General features: G+C 37.2%; 1 protein-coding gene across 11 annotated transcripts in view; it reads left to right on the top strand.

Moving 5' to 3' along the window:
• mef2aa (myocyte enhancer factor 2aa) overlaps positions 1 to 17,577 on the top strand; it is a 188,326-nt gene that overhangs the window by 8,413 nt on the left and 162,336 nt on the right. The window contains exon 1 of one of the 11 annotated variants that reach the window (XM_069910342.1): positions 5,649 to 5,734. The exons of the other annotated variants lie outside the window; for them this stretch is intronic. The gene's annotated coding sequence lies outside the window, so the exon portion shown is untranslated. Of the gene's footprint in view, positions 1 to 5,648; positions 5,735 to 17,577 lie in introns of those variants that run through there. 11 annotated transcript variants of the gene reach the window in all.

Raw genomic sequence — 17,577 nt, 5'->3', positions numbered from 1 at the left:
GAAAGACATAGAAGCTCATGAGTATCACACATCAGTCAAATTGAACGCTCAAAATCTTTGAACTTGTTTTCTGTCAGAATTTTAAATTATTTGGGGAATAATTTTAATAATTCTGACAGGCTTTTTTGCCAAATTTACAAGGATGAAATCTAATGGATTTTGAAGTCATGCTAGCTGGCATTTGGACCTCTTTGACATTTGCTTGGAGAATATCTTTTATTATTCCTCCCTTTCTAGTTGAAAATTAGGCTTTTTGACCGTGATTTCTATTTTACAGATGTATGATCTTAGTTACCTTTGTATGGTATTCAGTGTACACTTATCGTGAATATTTTAAGAATTTTTTTTCAATTTTGGTCCTAATACCTACCTAATAGTCTGAATACGCCTGCGAGTATCTGATCTCGGAAGCTAAGCAGGCACAGGACTGACCAGTACTTGGAGGGGAGACTATCCAAGGACCCCAGGTGCTGTGAGGAGCACTGGACAAAGTGGCAACTCTCTGTCTGCCTTGTGGTTGACAAAAGTTAAAGAATTTCATGTGTGTTGCATTCTAAATGTAGTATCAGGTGGCAATAATGAAAAATTTACTTTTTTTTAAAAACAATTTTTAAAATTTCTCGTTGCATGAGGTGTCTGTACAATGTAACCAGTGATCTTTCTAATTAAATTTAACCCTTTAACCAACATTCAAGTTTAATTTTTCCTTGGTGAAATAATTTTTCAATAATCTGAAATATTGTTCTAATGGAACTCTTTTCTAATCTAATGATTTGTGCATGTATGTCTTGTTGAATATTGCCAGTGGGTTTGTGCTACTTGTTAAAACGTGACTGCTTGAATTCATGAGAACTTTGCTCTCAGCTGCGCTAAGAATTGCAATAGTGGAAGTGTAAGATAACTATAAGAATTAATTCATGATAAGTGTGTCACTGTTGTCAAGTAATTGTATCAATTGCAAATGACGAATCATTTCAGGATTGTAAAGCAACAGGGCAGATGGCGTTTAAAATTAATATGGACATTGTGGAGACAAGAACAATTCAGACGGTGGATATTTTGGATTAGTTTATTGTCCAAACCAATGCACTGTCCTCCAGAACAAGTCAGGGTGATGAAATACCCCTTCCTTGCCTGGACGACTGCGCTACAAAAATGCTTGAGCTTATCCAGGACAAAACCTGACTTGCATATAAAGTACCATTCTAAATATTTGCTTTCTTCATTGATGCACTGTAATTACTGTCTGTACCAGCTGAAAAAATGAGCGAGAACAATTTGCCAAGTTTTCTTCAGTAACACATCCCTATCTGATGACCTCTACCATCTAGAAAAGCAAGCACAATAGCAGTGTGGGGCATGATAGCTGCATGTTTCCCTCAAAACTGCAGACCATTCTGACTTGGAAAATCTATTTCTGTTACTTCATTGGGTTAAAATAATGGTTCCTACTGCATAATATCCTACTGCATAGGATTTGCAGCCTTTCAAAAAAATGATGGCTCATTGCAATATTCTTGAAGACAATTGGAACCATGGAATATTACAGCGCAGAAAAAAGACTGTGCTGAATGACCATTCTGCCTCATCCCACTGACCTGCACCCAGACCATATCCAACCATACCCCTCGCATCCATGTACCTGTCCATTTTTCTTGCAAATGTGAAAATTGAGTCCACATTCACCATGTCAGCTTGCAGTTTATTCCACGCTTCTAGTACTCTCTTTGTGAAGAAGTTCCCCCTGAAGTGCTCCCTTTTCACCCTTCTCCCACATTCCTCTGGTTTGTACCTCTCCCAACCTCAGTGGAAACACCTACTGGCATTCCCTCTCATAATTAGGGATGTTCATTAAATCTTTTCCTTCTCCAACCAGTCTTCCTTCCAATTAGTGGAAGTAAGTAAACATGAGGCAATTAGTAAATTACAAAAGGAGTAAATCCTAAAATTATTTGATGGTTACCACATTAAGGCAGAATCTCTCTGGTATAATTGCTCATTCTTATTTACTCTTTGCTGAACAGGTGTCTTTATTGTAACTGTAACTTTGTAGACACCTCCACACATTCTATACAAGCAAAGTGAGTAAGGTTTTATTTTTCTGCTTTCACTCCAGTACCAAGGCCAATGAGAACCTGATTTTGGAGCAAACACTGCAGATGGTGGCAATTGAAAACAAAAAGTGCCAGAACCAGGCAGCTGTTCAGGCAACATTCACAGATAATTAAATGACTGGTCTGATGAATGGTCTTTGACCTGAAATACTGATTGTGTTTTTTCCATTCCCAGATGCAGACTGACATGCTAAATGTTTTCGATATAGACGTAGACATATAGCACAATAACAGCCTCTTTCGGCCCAGGAGACTGTACCCACCCCCCGCCCCCCAACTGGTTCATTTTGAATGGTGGGAGGAAACCAGAGCACCCAGAGGAGAATGTATACACTTCCAGATAGTTCCTGATTTGAACCCGGATTGCTGGCGCTGTAACAGTGTTGTGCTAACTGTTTGAGTGTTAGTAATTTTTTTTCATTTCTATTCCTCTTTAGTTTTTGTTGAGCTATTTACAAGAGCTCTATTTTCTATTATTCCTCTCTTGTGGCTGCCTTTCCCATTTAATAGCCTTGTAGTTCAATGTTCTTTTAAAGTGTCTGACATTACAGTTGGTGCCAGTGTCAGGCCTTGCCAGCATAAGAACGCGAGAAATTAAAGCTGGCGAAGGCAATTTGGTCTCTTGTCTCCGCTGCGGCATTCTATGAAAGCATGGGTGATTTTCTACCTCCGCACCATTTTCATGCTCTATTCCCATATCACTTGATTCCATTGACATCTAAAAATATCTTGTCCTCTGTCCTGAATGTACTCAGCATGTGAACCTTCACTTCTCTCTTAAATAGTAATCTTTAGATTCTCTATCAATTGGATGAATACTTTTTTTTCTTTCTCTGTCCTGAATAGGCAAAAGGTTTGATGTGGACATGGTGGGCCAAACGGCCTGTTTCTATCATATAGAACTTTAAAACTCTATGATCCTGGTTTTAGACAGCCCAGCCATTCCTGGGGACTAAGTAGAGAGATAGAGGAATCTGCAGGCCACAATGCATTTCTAACACTATGGTGTTCCTACTGATTACTCCTTTAAAGGAGTTGGGCTGACCTGGGATTGCTGACTTAGCTCATACATCCATGGTTAACCATGCAAAAAAAAAAGGGTCTCAAAATACTTTTCCTTCGTGGAAAATTGTGCTCATCAGTTTTTTCAGAGAGCCCTGGGATGGGTTTTGTGCACCCTTGTGTTAATCTTAATCTCTGACCCGGTTAGGGTGGCCATTTCCAAATTTCCAAAAAGGAGGACGTGGTCATAGGTTGTATTGACTTTATAAAATTTAAACCATGTTGCAAAACCAACAAATGCAAACAAACTGTGTATATGGTAACCTATGACCAAGTCCTCCTTTTGGAATGGCTACTCTAGACCTGGTTGTTCGGGATGATTGAAATTGGCTTTGCAGTTTAATTTTTAATTGACAGTCATGACTTTATGAAACCTTAAGCAAGACCTTACAATGCTTGGAGATACTTTTTTAAGATTTATTTGTAAATTAATATAATTGGGATTTGCTTTTGAGCTGATGATAATAAACTGCTTCCAACTTTAATTCCTGAATAAAATTACGAATGGCTCAATTTTACAAGATGCTGCTAATGTCCAATGGATAAGGAGTTGGTAAAATTATGTTTTGAACCTCATTCCATGTTCTGACAACATCAAAACTGTATCAAACTCCTTGGGCTGAGGCCAGGTTAATCTCTCTTTGGAGTTTCATTTTCACTCCTCCACACCCTTCTCCGCACCATTACTACTCCCAATACCCTTCAATTGTTTCCTTTTTTAAAAATAAGCATTTACATTTCCTGTTGTGAGTGATGATCTCTTCATAATACTTATAAAATCATAATATTGCTTAAATATGTGTGAAATCTCCATAAATACTGAAGTATGGGAAAGATCTTCACTCAAGTACTGCATATTTTCAAGTATTGTACATAACTGAGAAAGGGTGGCATGGTTAGTGTTGCGGTTAGTGCAACACTGTTACAGTGACCCGGGACTGGGGTTTGAATCCCGTGCTGTCTGTAAGGAGGTTGTACATCCTATCCTCCCTGTGACTGTGTGGGTTTCTTCCCAGTGTCCGGTTTCCTCCCCACCGTTCAAAATGTACTGGGGGTTGTAGGTTAATTGGGTGGCATGGGCTCGTGGGCTGAATGTCTAAATTTCAAATTTAAAAGATTAATTTGTATCTTTGTGGCATCTGCAAATGTAATCAACTCCATCACTAAATGTATTGATATTTTCTTTATCCGGGGGGGGGGGGGTGGGGGTGGGGGCCATAGCACATTTAAGAAGGAGAGGCATGGACTGAAATCGTAAAATATTGGGTTTTTTTTGCATACAGTAGAAATGTGGAAGAAATCAACTAGACTTCTTCACAGGGAAAGTTTGAGAATGATTGGTTTAGATTTCAATTTCTCTTGTTTTTTTTTCTCTCTCTTTATCTTGCTGCGTGCTATTCCAATATATTCAAGAGTCAGTTTGCAGAAATCCTGAATCATTTTGTGGATTTTTATTGTGAGTATTAAATCCTTGCATATTACATTTAGAGATTCTACAAGGACATATCTTTTCCATTTACAATCATCGACCTAGTTCTTCTGGTTGGTAATGACTCCTACGGTCAAGCAGAGCAATCAAATTAACAAGAGCTTGCTGATGTGACTTAATTCTCTGCTCTCAATAAACCTCAGTGATCTCACATACACTTTTGAGTTCCGCAAAGAGCTTTAGGAATCTTATGGAACTTTTATCATTAAAAGATTGCCAATAGTAATCTTGTTAATATACCAACAATAGTTATCAATTAAATTGTTCTGCATTTATTTTGTGGACTGATGATCAAATGTATCATTTGATAAATTGTGGGATACTGGTGTCTTGGTCGCTTCCCTTTGGAAAAAGTTATTCACTTTTGTGTGTTTGGAGACTAATTTTTAATTTGTCCTAAATCATTAGATCAATGTACAACCCACTTTTGTCTCAATTTTCAACAAATCAGGTTAAGAGTTTACTGTTACATTAGTTTCTTGGCTCTATGCCTTAAAATCCAATGAAGCATAAATCCTTGTATTAAAATAATTCTTCTGTTGGAAAAAAGCTGGTTTGGCTCACTGTTCATTGAATTATGGAGTCTTATTTCTACGGGGGGCAAGTAAGGTGGTTTCAAGCTCTGTTTTTCTTTGTTGGTTTGGATTTTGAGACCACCTGACAGCCATAACTAAAAAAAATATCGAGGGTGACTTTTGGGAACATTAAAATGAGAGTGAAAAAAATGTTGCCATGTGAGTGAAGAGTTTGCCTGAAAGGCCCCACTGTGTGGACTTTTACAAGCTGTGACTTTGCTGATCCAGGTGAAATAGAAGAAGACAGCAATGGTTTCTCAGCTGTTCCACCACCAGTGAGCCATCAATATCTCTTCCTTCAGCTGTCACCATTTTTCAAACAAGAGTGAGGTGTCCTCTGGGCCAGAGGCATTTGGTTTTTAGACAGCCTCGTGATAGACTACAAACAGTTGGTTTGAGAGACTCCTCCATACAACAGTTGTTTTCCAAGCCCTCGTGACTGGGAGGATCAACAGCTTTGGATGTGTTTCGGATTGGCTTCTGATTATGTTTCTGTAGGTAAAATATTATTTCTTTCAGACTTTGTAATTGATTTAAAATAATGAAAGAATCTGGTGAGTGGCTTGCACTGTGATAATTTTATAAAATAATTCTAAGGTGGGAAAATGTTGATCATTAAATGCTGGTTTGGTTGAATCCTAGAAATGTATTATTCAATGATTGTGTTTTTATTTCCACTCTACATTTTCTTTGGCTGCATATGACTTTGTTCCAATGTGAAGCTTTGAACCCAAGCTTCGGGAACTGGTACTATTATATCAGAATGCCATTTAAAAGAAATAAATATATTTTGTGAATTGCAATGTTTGGAGAAGAGGAAAAAGTGTTAATAACATATAATCTGATTTTTTTTCTCCCTTAAGAGCTGTTTTTCATTGCAAATTATCAATAGTATCAAAAGATGCAACTATAAATGTATTTGAACATCTGAAACCGAGCAGAATCCATTTATTCATAGTGCATTCTCACAAGTCATGAAATAATGGTATTATCTCTCTTTGTGGCGTCAAATCTTGTATGTTGCTTGTAGACCATCAACAGAAATAGTTGGAAGGATGCTCAATAAACTTGCAAAATATATTTGAAGTGTAGAATGTTGGAGGAATAAAGAGAAGGAAGGAGGGAAAGAGAGAGATATGGGAAAGGAATTTTCAGTGAATTTGATTGTTGATTCCCCTTGGGTTGCTTAAAATGCTTTGTTGAAACTAGATTATCACCAAGGAAAGAGCTTCTCAGCATTTGCTCATTTTTGTCCTTTGGATTTCTTGCATTTCTTTCTTAAAATGGAAATTTAATAATTGGTGGCCAATTGTTTCAAATCAACTCGCAGATTTGATCCTGTTTTAAAAGGAATATGAATATAACACATTTTTTGGTTATTCATACAGACACCTTTAATCTTTTTTTTTAAATGCTACATTGTTTTGTAAAATTGGAACATTATTGTTGTCTATGGCTCAAATTATAATAAGAATTTAGATTCATATAGCATTTTTCAACATGGTAATCGTTACAAAAGTGTAACCTAACCCTATTTGACACTGGGTCACTTAAAGAGATGTTGGAATCAATCATCAAAAGCCTGGGTCTTTTCACATTTCTAGTCCACTGTGTTAAAGTGTTCCACTTTGTATCTTTTTTCGGAGAAATATGAAGTTAAATGATAATACATTGTAATAATTAGAACAGCAACCTGATAGGCTGCTCTCCACTGACATCTTAAAACTAATTTTATAATAACAACTTTATGAAAGTGAATCAAGATGTGTATTAACTTGTTGTGTAGAAAACATGTTTAATTAGAGAAAACTTAGTCTTTGGGTTTTAACTAGTTTGGTGGGTGGGCATCTGTCGCATTTCTTGGATATTTCGAAATGTAACCCATTATGTTTTCCTTCTAAATGTTGGTTGCATATGGGAAAATGTTCTTTTTGTTGATTTTATTGATTATTACATTGGAGTGAGTACTGAGTTATGGAAATATGAGATGTCAAAATGTTTCAAATAAAATGGTGCATGATTAAGCATTAACCATACTGCACAATCCAGATAAAACAAACCAATCAGCAGACCAATGACAAATGAGGAAGTGCTACCCTTGTGAAGAGTCACAAACATTCTCTCAATGTATACTGAGGTCCTCTGAAAGACTCGTTCCAATTTCAAGGAATGCAGGACTCCCTGCTTTTAATCTCTCTCTATCTCATTCAGAATATATTCCATCTAATTGTTGAGCTGTTTTAATAGCTGTGAACTGAAGAAGAAACAGGTTTAGCTGAATGTGTTATAAAGGTGTGACCCATGAAAATGCAATTTATTACATTTGATGGAGGGCACCGTTGTCAATACTGTGAAATTCCTCAAACCCTGTTTTGCTAAAGGCATCTTAATTAGTTTTGTGGGGTGGGGCTGAAAGTTTCAATGCAATTTGATTTTGTCTGGCATTGCCAAATAAATCAAGTGTGCCTGCAAATTCAAGTACATCCTTCTCTTCCCCCTTGTCTCGAGCAGACTTTGCTTGCACAGTTTTGGAATCATGTTTCTAATCAAGTTTTGATTGGTTGCGGGTGGGTTATCAGAGTCCTAAGGTCCCCAATCTGGGGCTATGGGGGCACTGAAGCCTTTGGGCTGTGATCGGCAGGAGGCGGAGAAAGGAAACAAAACTTTGTGCTGTGGTCAGTTGCACAGGCATAGGGGGAGAGAAATAGTGAGGTTTTAGAGCCCGGTGTGGATGGATGTTTGAGGGGGAAAGAGGGCTTGAATGACTGCCTTGAGTTGGGTCAAGGCTACTGAAACTGAAGGGTGTGTGGGAACAGGAATTAGGGGCTTGAAGGGGTAGAATTGACAGTATCTGGATAGGGATAATTTGTGGCTAAAGGAAAATTTGTTTTTGGAGCATGGCAAATGGGAGAATAAGGTCTTGGCTGGTTCAGACATTGACTTCAGAATGGTATTGGAGAGTGAATAAAGTAAGGGACTTGGGCAATTCATCAGGAAAGTAATGAACTTTAGCAATACATGAGTTGTCCAGGGCATGTCTAGCAATGGTCTCTCCACTCCTAGGACAAAGTGACTCTCCTTCAATACTGCTATACAAAAACCATTCAATTTCTGTATCAAGACTGCAACAGTGATTCATGTCTGTATGCCTGGTTACATTTCTAGTGATGCACAAGGAATTGGTTGCCTCTGCATGATACTTTCATGAAGGGGGTTGGGTTGGGGGAGCGAGGGGAGGGAATTTATTTGAATGAAATGGTGGTGTGCAATTTAATGTCTAAGTGCTGGTGTTTTAGAGTAGTTCATTAATGATTTCTATTCAGCAGTCAGTGCATACTATTTTTAAAATAGCAATGTAATTGGAATTAAAACTCCCTGGATTTCTTGTCACACTGAATATTTTTTCCTTACTTGTTTTGTGTGCTCTTATAGGAGATTAACATGTAAAGGAGTCTTCTGTCGGTATTTTTCACCGCTTGTTTCCAGAATATTTACCACTTCATTGATTTCTGATTGAACCTATTTATTTATACAGTGAATATGGACTTGGCATATTGCTTCAGCCTTTTTTTAAGATAATGTCGAAGAAGGATGAGAGGTGACTTAATGGAAAGTTTAAATTTAAATGAATCATTCCTAGGAGGAGTGGGGGGTGTTGAGAGGCATAGATAAGGTAGACAGCCAGTGCCTTTTCCCCTTGGGCAGGAGTAGCAAACACAGGGCACATCTGTATAAAGTGAAGGGAGGATAGTTTAGGGGAACTATCAGGGATAAGTTTTTCTGCACAGAAAATTGTGGGTGCCTGGAATGCATTGCCAGGGGTCGTGGTGGAGGCCGAAACGATAGGGGCATTAAGAGACACTTAGGTACATGGATGAATAAAAAGAGGGTGATGAGGTAGGAAGGACTTAGCTTTTTTTGGTAGAAATCTTTAGGTCGGCATGACATTGAAGGCCGAAGGGTCTGTACTCTGCTGTCATGTTCTTTCATCATCCTGAAGGCCATCAGGAAGTGTAAATAAATGGTTCAAGACCACAAAGTGGAAGAAGGTTTGAATTTGACTAAAGGAAATAAATATTTTGTTAGTTCTCAACTTTCATGCATTCCCAATGTCTCAGTGTAGAGTTAGGATCACTGTCTATCTCCTTCTGGACTGTGTGCTTACCATAAGGTCTGGGAAGAGATCGACTGGACTTCCCTGAAGTTCATCCCAAACAATTGTCTCACACAGGACTGTGCTCCACACAGAGGTGAGAGTGGGCTACAAAAGTGCACCAATAAGAGCCTGGCCTAAGCTATATTTACAATAAAACCTTGATGGTAAGAAATTTGCGTGACTGTCCTGATGGGATGGGGGGGGAGGGGGAGGGGGAGGGGTGGAAACTGGTTACCTTCACCTTAGCTCCACATATCCTTCCCAGGGATGGATGCTGATCCAAATGTCAGCTGCTTTTAGAAATTATCAATGCAATGAAAGATGCCCACTGATCTGAGATCGACGTGTATGATTAGTCAGGGCATCGAGGGTTACAGGGAGAAAGCCATGGAGTGGGGCTGAGTGGGAGGTGATTAAAATGGCAGAGTGGACTTGATGGCCTATTGGGCCTACTTCTGCTCCTATAATCTTGTGATCATGTGATCTACCCAAAACCCGCTGGTCTTCCAGTGCTTCTGTGCAGGATTGAATGCTGAAGACTGACACATTCCAAGGCCCAGATATACATGCTGAGGCATTAACTGAAGTTGTGTTTGGCCACCTTACAGGCCTGGAAAGGAAAGCTACAACAAAACTCCTTCTGTCATTGCTCACCAGGAACTGGAACCTGTGCTTTAAAATAAAGAAAATATCCTTAGAATGAATTTTTTTATAGGTTTTTTTTATGACTTTTGAACAAATAAAATATGAAATACCGAATAATACAGTTTTTTAATGCTGTAAACAAAATATATTTAAAAGGGAAATTAGGTGCGAGTTTAAGACTGCCAGAGCAATCAATTTGAATATTTAATTACAAATATATTAATTGAGAAATTTATTACAAATATGTTTATAAAATTACAAGATACTGTGGGGATGAAAAAAAAACTATATAAATCTAAACAAAAATGAGAAAAAGATCTAAATATACAAATTCAAGAAGTTTGGTCAAGATTGTTCCAAGAGAGTGTAACAAATACAATTAATTTTAGATATCAAATGGTACAGTATAATTTTCTGCATGAATTATATTATACTCCATATAGATTAAACGGATTAAACTCATTTTATTCTGATAAATGTTTTGGATGTAATAAGGAAGTCTTTGTACATTCAGTTTGGTCCTGTGTTAAAAAGGAAAAATTTTAGAAAGATTTGAGTATATTATTAGGATAAATTATGAAGATAAAAATACAAAAAGATCTGAGGATATTTTTACTTGGTAATATACATGAAGAAGATGTGAAAATGAAATTGGATAAATATCAAGAAAAATTTCTTAATATAGCAACAGCGATAGCAAAAAAAAATGTGTAGCTGTGACGTGGAAAATAGGAAATGTTATAATAATGGACAGATAGAACACGGAAATACAAAATTATATACCATTAGAAAAAAATACATAAAAAATTCCCAATCTGATTCCTTAAATTATAAGGGTTGGGAACCATTTATGGAATTTGTTAATAAAAACCCATCCACATCACCCACTCCTCTCAATCAATAATCAGGAGATATAATAGTTATATCAAGAGAATATGATGAATGATTAATATATAGTCTAGGTGTTTTGTATTTTTTTCCTCCTTGGGGGAGGGGGTTTTGGGGGAAAAATATAAAAGTTTTTGTATCATCTTGTATTGAATAATATTATTATCTATATATAATTGAATAATTGTTTGGTATTGATACAAGTGATAAATACAATTTTCAAAAAAAATGAGAAAATATCCTAGAGCAATTTTGCGTTAAAGCAAATTTGATGAATAGTCTTGATGTTTTTGAACCTTGAACATCAATGAATGGCTCTGTCTTGTCATGTTCTGTGGTGACATCTGAATGTATAGTTAAAAGCTTGCAAGTTTCATGAATTAAATGGGAGGGGGGGGGGGAGATGTAATAATTGAAAAGGCTATCCTCATTCAAGTGAAGTACAATTACCCTATCAGTGATTTTCAACCTTTCTTGGTCAACGTACCCCTGGCTTCTGGCCTAACGTGCAGTGGCCCACAAGTGGCAATGACTGAGCAACATTGACAGTATGTTTCCATGTGGGTATTTAAAAATGTTAAATAAAATACTTTAAATTAGATAAAGATGTGTTTCTTACGGAGCTGCCTTTGACTTGGAAAATATTGTACAGTCATTGCCAATCTTGGGCCATGACGTGTTAGGCTGGAAACCAGGTGGGCTGAAGACTGAAAAATGGTTGAGAACCACTGTCCTGGACAGTGGGTGAAATATGCCAATGAACATTCAAGTGATTGTTAGGAGACTGGTGATACAGTGATTGATCATTGCATGAGCTGACCTTTTGGAAGGGTGGACCACATTGGGTATTCCCTCAGCTTGCTGGTTGTCCTTTCTTAAGGAGTGTGATAGTTCAAGAAGACGGCTTGCCGCCCTCTTCTCAAGGGTGTTTAGCAATCGGCAGCTAATCCTGGAATGACCAGTCAAGTTGATGGGTTGGGGTAGGTGGAATTTTTCCAAAGCCCAACTGTTTATTATTGTGGAGTTTGTCCTGTGAGTTGGTTTTCGAATTTGTACAGTGGAACTAAAGGGGGAAAATGTTCCCGGGAGCCATGGGAGTACAATGTGATTGACTAAAGTATATTGTCACCTCCAATTGCAGTCCATCCATCGCACGACTTTGTGATAATTCAACACGGTGTAGGTGGATGGACTGTTGCTTCAAATGGAAGAGCAGATATGGCAAAAGAGAAACACAAAAACTGTGGATGCTGGAATCTTGAGTGAGCAATGAGAAGCTGGAGGAAGTTCATGGGTTTCCCAGTACCCTTGGGTCAAAACGGGCAACTAATGTTTAGGGTTGCAACCCTTAATTGAGATTTTATTTCTACCCATGGAAGCTGCCAAACGATTTCCTTCAGTTTCTCATAGAGCAAATTTGGCAATTAGTTTATTTCTTGATTTTATTTTTGACTTGAGATTCGAGTTAAATGAGCCAATCACTTTTTTAAGCAGCAGAGAGCAAAATTATTGTGAGCTTTAAACATGCCCGAGTGTTGCTTTCTGACAAATCCCGCTCAGAGTCCATAACATTGCTTAAATAAAAAGTTAGCATTTAATGCAGAAACTACTTTTAAATAGATTTGAATCAGTTGTTTCAATGCTTTTCTTTGATTTCCCCCCCCCCCCCCCACCTCACCTTGGGGTCATTTCTCATTCCTGACCTTTTTGTTTTTTAAATGTTCTTCGGAACCTTCTGTATTGAGTTGCTTTTCAGCAATATATCTGCTCAGTTTTTACCAATCCAGTACAAATTATTGATTTTCTCTCTTTCCACCCCCCCCCCCTTATTTTTTTTGTTATGTTGATTTGGTGGGAAGTGTTAGCAAGAGCGATTAATGCTCTGTTTCTGACCAGGTTCTCGTGTCATCTGCACAGGTAGGAATTTATTCGGCAGTTATTTACATTCTTGCAACTAAATTCTGGACTAAAACCTGTGCTCAAAATTACTTTGGTTCCTTGATGAGTGATGAGGCAAGACCTGTGGGGGGGGGTTTAACCAGTGTTTCATTCCTTCTCCTTAATTAATTCCAAGCTACAAATGCTGTGTCACCACCTCTTTTTATCGATTTTGCTTTTCCATAGCCTACATGTGTTTAATTCGCTTTGCTATGACCTCTCTGCTGGTCACAGTGTGAACTCTTCAAGTTCCCTGAATGCTGATTACAGCTGCTCACTGTCCACTCTTATATGGCCATCACACTCCTTCCCTTAAGAACAGTCATTAAAAATCACCTTGGTACTTGCCTCTGTCTCCAGATCTCTTCCATTATCTTGATTTTTATCTATTAACCTTCATTGGAAGCAATTTGGAGGGAGGTAGTTCTCATATTAGGAGTAGCTTGTATAAACTCTTCAGTTCTCTCCTCTGTTGTGCATTTTTTGAAACTAAATTTTTTTTGTTAAGAATATTGGACTTTTCTCTTTACAACCAAGTTTTGAAATGAAGACCCTCAGTCATTCCTTTCAAGTTCCACAAGATCTTGTAGTTTTGTCTGAATTGAATATAATGAAAAAAGTGAATTGACAAATAAAGAGTTTTTTAAAGTCGAAAGAAGTGAGTAGCAAGCCTAAAAAATAATTAAATAGTGGTGAACATTTTTAACTAATTGATTGAAATTGAACACGAACACTGGAAGGCAATGATTCACCCAGTCAAAATTTCTTTTTATTGCGTTTATTTCTGCTTGTTATATTGTTAATCTGTGGATTACATTCCCACACGTGTTCAGAACCAGACGAAGATGCTGTGGTGTTTGCCTCTTCCATTGAAATCAACAAACTTGGGAATGTGTGCAAGGGAGAAAAATGTATTTTTTTGGTATCTTTTGTGTCCTAAATCGAGCCACTGAAGATTTCAGTGGCATTATTTTTCAATGCTCAAAAAAGGAATATCAGAAATTTGCAAGGAAAGTAATAAATGAGCTATTTCATTCTGAGTTTTATCGTTATTTGGTCAATGTTTTGCCAATATTCCCTGAAGAATACTAAGTGTGCTTTGAAAGGCTGCATTTTGCACAGGGTTATAGGAGAAGGAAGAGAGGGGAGGAAAGAGTGAAATGTGCACAGGTGCAGAGCAGATTGTGCAAGTAATGGGAGGTGAAGATGAGATTTTTTTTAATGGGGATGTGCTTGATCATAAATGAGTAATGTCCATGGGAGTAGGCAGATTTGGGATGTTTGATCATTCTTTGGAGTTGAATATTTGAAGTACGCACAATTATGTGAGGACATCATAAATAAAAGTAGAATTAAGTTGATATTGTGGTTTAATTGTTTGATTTGGGGGTGGGGAGGTATTGAACTGACTGGTAGAGTGAAACTATGAAAATTCAATTGAAATGATACTTTGTTCCACAATTCAATAAGAAATGAAGGAGAGTGTGGCAAAATTGGAAGTCAACTGAACAGAAAAAGAGTTAGAAGTTCACAAAGCTTGGAGAGTTTAGTTTGTATCTCACAGATTCTGCCATTTTGTAAGGAGAAGAAACCCAGTCCTGTTGAACCATTTTGGAACTTTTGAGCTGAGATTAAAGTACATTGAAGACTTCCCAAGTGCATCTTTATTTTTGGCAGGAGTCCCATCTCTCAGAAGGGTCTGATTTACAGATTTTTTCTCTCTCTTTATCCAAGTCTTGAGATGGCCTTTGACAAACATTGTGAACTTCTTTGTAGTCTGTCTGGGCTGACTGATAGGAGTGCCATCATTGAACTTTTTATTTAAGAAGAAAAGAATATGCATTGATTTGCGTGTTTCTGCACATATTTGATTTTGACAGAAATTTAATTTTTGCAATTTTTAAAAAAACATTGCACATATGGGAGATTTTTTGCATATTTTCTCTTGCTTCTAAGCATAAGAAGATCATGAAACCAGGGTTGTGGCCTCTGAACCAATTACCCCCCCCAAATTAAGAGATCAAATAGCCATTTTGAGATTCACATCTAATTTGGCTTCTTCCAAAGGGGAAGGAGAGCATTGTGTTTTTGTTTTAAAACATCATCTCAGAAAATGTTTAGATTTTCTAATCACTTGTAGCTGTACAAAGAAAAAAATCAGATTTTTTTCAATGGATTATAATGTTGTGGAGAACAATAATATAATTTGAATGTTGTTTTGTCACCACTGGCATTTTGTTTTCAGTAAGAGTTTAACCATTGGTCTGCAAGAATTCTGGAGCTTGAAATTCTACCTCATTAGGATTGTAAGAAAAATTATCTTGAGATTGATGATTTTTATTCATACAATCCCTATCCCAAGGCTTGTTATAAGTTGTGCCCATGTGTTGAATTTGCTTAATGGCTTTGCAATGTCCATTACCAACAATGGGTGAGGGGAAAGTCTGAAAATGAGCTCCTAGAATAACATTGAAGAAACTGTCGGTGAGTATGGACTTGCATTTATTGAAGGTGCTTGTGAAGTTTTCAATATTGTCTCTGCTATGGGGAAAATAGCAATAATCCAGTTCAATGAAAAAAACATATTTGGGAAAGGTCGAGGCGACACTAGGATTTACTAGACAATAATGAGAAGACATAGGTGGGAAAAAAAACCAAAAGCAGATTAGTTTTATGAATCTTCTGGCTGAATATGTGGACTTCATCAGCCATCTTTACACAAATTGATGCTTTAAACTCCACCTGCCGATCCTTATGATTTACATCAACACTAGTGATCAATGTAGCTTTCTGTATGATGTTGACTTCTCAGGCTTGGTTGAGTCTTATTTGGTGATGGAAATGAATTATATAGCTACCTATTTTATCTTGGTAATAGAAGTGCAAAGTGAAGGAGGATTTTATGACCTTATTTTCAGACTGTAAAACATAGATTGCATCTTTAGGTAACCAGATTTGCCTCAGAACAATGGGTTTGCATTGTAGAATATGACGTTAATTTTTCCATTGACAAAAACGATATAAAGAAACTTGCCCATCATTTTGTATATTTATCAAATTCATTTCCTTCTTTTTAAAAAAAAACCCACAGTGTTGAACATTGTCAATTCCTTTGAAGGATAGATAAATCATTCCTGAAGACCAATAATATTCTCAAAGTAAGATTGGAAGTTATTTGACCATGTATTGAGGAATTAAATAGAGACTGTCCTTGAATCTTTTTCACTGTTAATGGATGCAAAATAATAGGTAACATGATTTTTTTGGGGGATCATTTATGATTGGCAGATGAGTTTCCCTGTCATGACGGTGAGATTGGTTTCAGTTTTCTGTGCCCAAGACTGCTTCAAGTCAGAGATTCTTTGGTTAATTAATATTTTCCAAAAAACACATTTTTGAGCTAAGTTGCTTGCTATGTGCATCAACTGGTGAAAGAGATGTGCCTTTCTTCCAGTCGAATAATTGCCGCATTGAGAACATCCTGCAGTGTCAGAAGAGCAGATAGAACATTGAATCAAAGTTTTGTCTGCCCTCTCAGACAGTCCGACAAGATCCTCTGCCATTTTTCATATGAATTTTGCAAAACAAATACATTTGCAAGGTAAGATGTCATATCTATTCCATTTAAATGTGAAAGCTAATGATTTTATCTGTCAGCGTTTGTATGTTTGAACTGAATATTTTTCAGGCAGTGACAAAGATTTAACATGACAGCTAGTTTTTATAACTAGACATTTTACTGAAATTTAATGTTAATTAATTCAGTCATCAGAATAATTTAGGAATGTGTATTTTTTTAAAAGATATTTACTGTTGTGTCTCAGTAACTGATCCCAATTTATGATCTTATTTAAAAAAAAACTTAACTCCCTTCATTCTAATGTGAACATCAATTTATTCATATTCTTCTTTTCAGGAGATCTTTGCTTCTGTCAATCCTTGACAATTTTATCATTCTCAATTGCATAATGTGTTTGCAGCCAGAGTATTACAAAAAGTTACTCCTAAAACTGAACAAGTGAAATAGGATCAAGTCGGTGATAACACTACTTGCCGCAGATTCCCAATGCAGACCTTAACCAGAATTGATCTCTCCACGCAGAGGTTAAATTGTATGTTCATTTCATTTGAAAAGGTTACGTGTCTACTTCAGAACAGAAACCCCAGGCTAACAGTTCAGTTCTGTGCTAAAGGTATGTTATCAAGGGTAAGGGTAGTTGGGGCACATGACTAGTGTAGCATTTAGCGCAACACTGTTACAGAACCCAGGGACAGGGGTTTGATTCCCGCGCTGTCTGAAAAGAGTTTGTACGTCTCCCCGTGTCTGCATGGGTTTCCACCAGGCACTCTGGTTTCCTTCTACTGTTGGGTGGCACAGGCTTGTGGGCCAAAAGAGCCTGTTACCAAGCTAAATCCCTACATTTTATTTTAAAATTTATGTGGCTGGCAGTGGGAACCTCAAGAAGGGAAAGTGGATTGGTCAGTTAAATTTGTGATCTCCCGCTGTTTTCAAATCAGCACCTGACTTAGTGACTTGATGTGATTGTGTATTTGCCCTCTCTGCCTCATCTGAGTAGCACGGCCCATCATTTGATGAATTTGCGGGCTAATTGTGTTGAATAAAATAGCAAGAATAGGTAGATGATTCACTTATTTTTCTTCATTTACTCAGTTCCAATTAATTTCTGATATTTTAAGGTGCTTAATTAA

Source organism: Narcine bancroftii, chromosome 14, assembly GCF_036971445.1.
Source record: "Narcine bancroftii isolate sNarBan1 chromosome 14, sNarBan1.hap1, whole genome shotgun sequence".
NCBI classification, from domain to species: Eukaryota; Metazoa; Chordata; class Chondrichthyes; order Torpediniformes; family Narcinidae; genus Narcine; species Narcine bancroftii.
The sequence above is the reverse complement of the archived record's forward strand: the minus strand, read 5'-3'. Positions and strand labels throughout refer to the sequence as shown.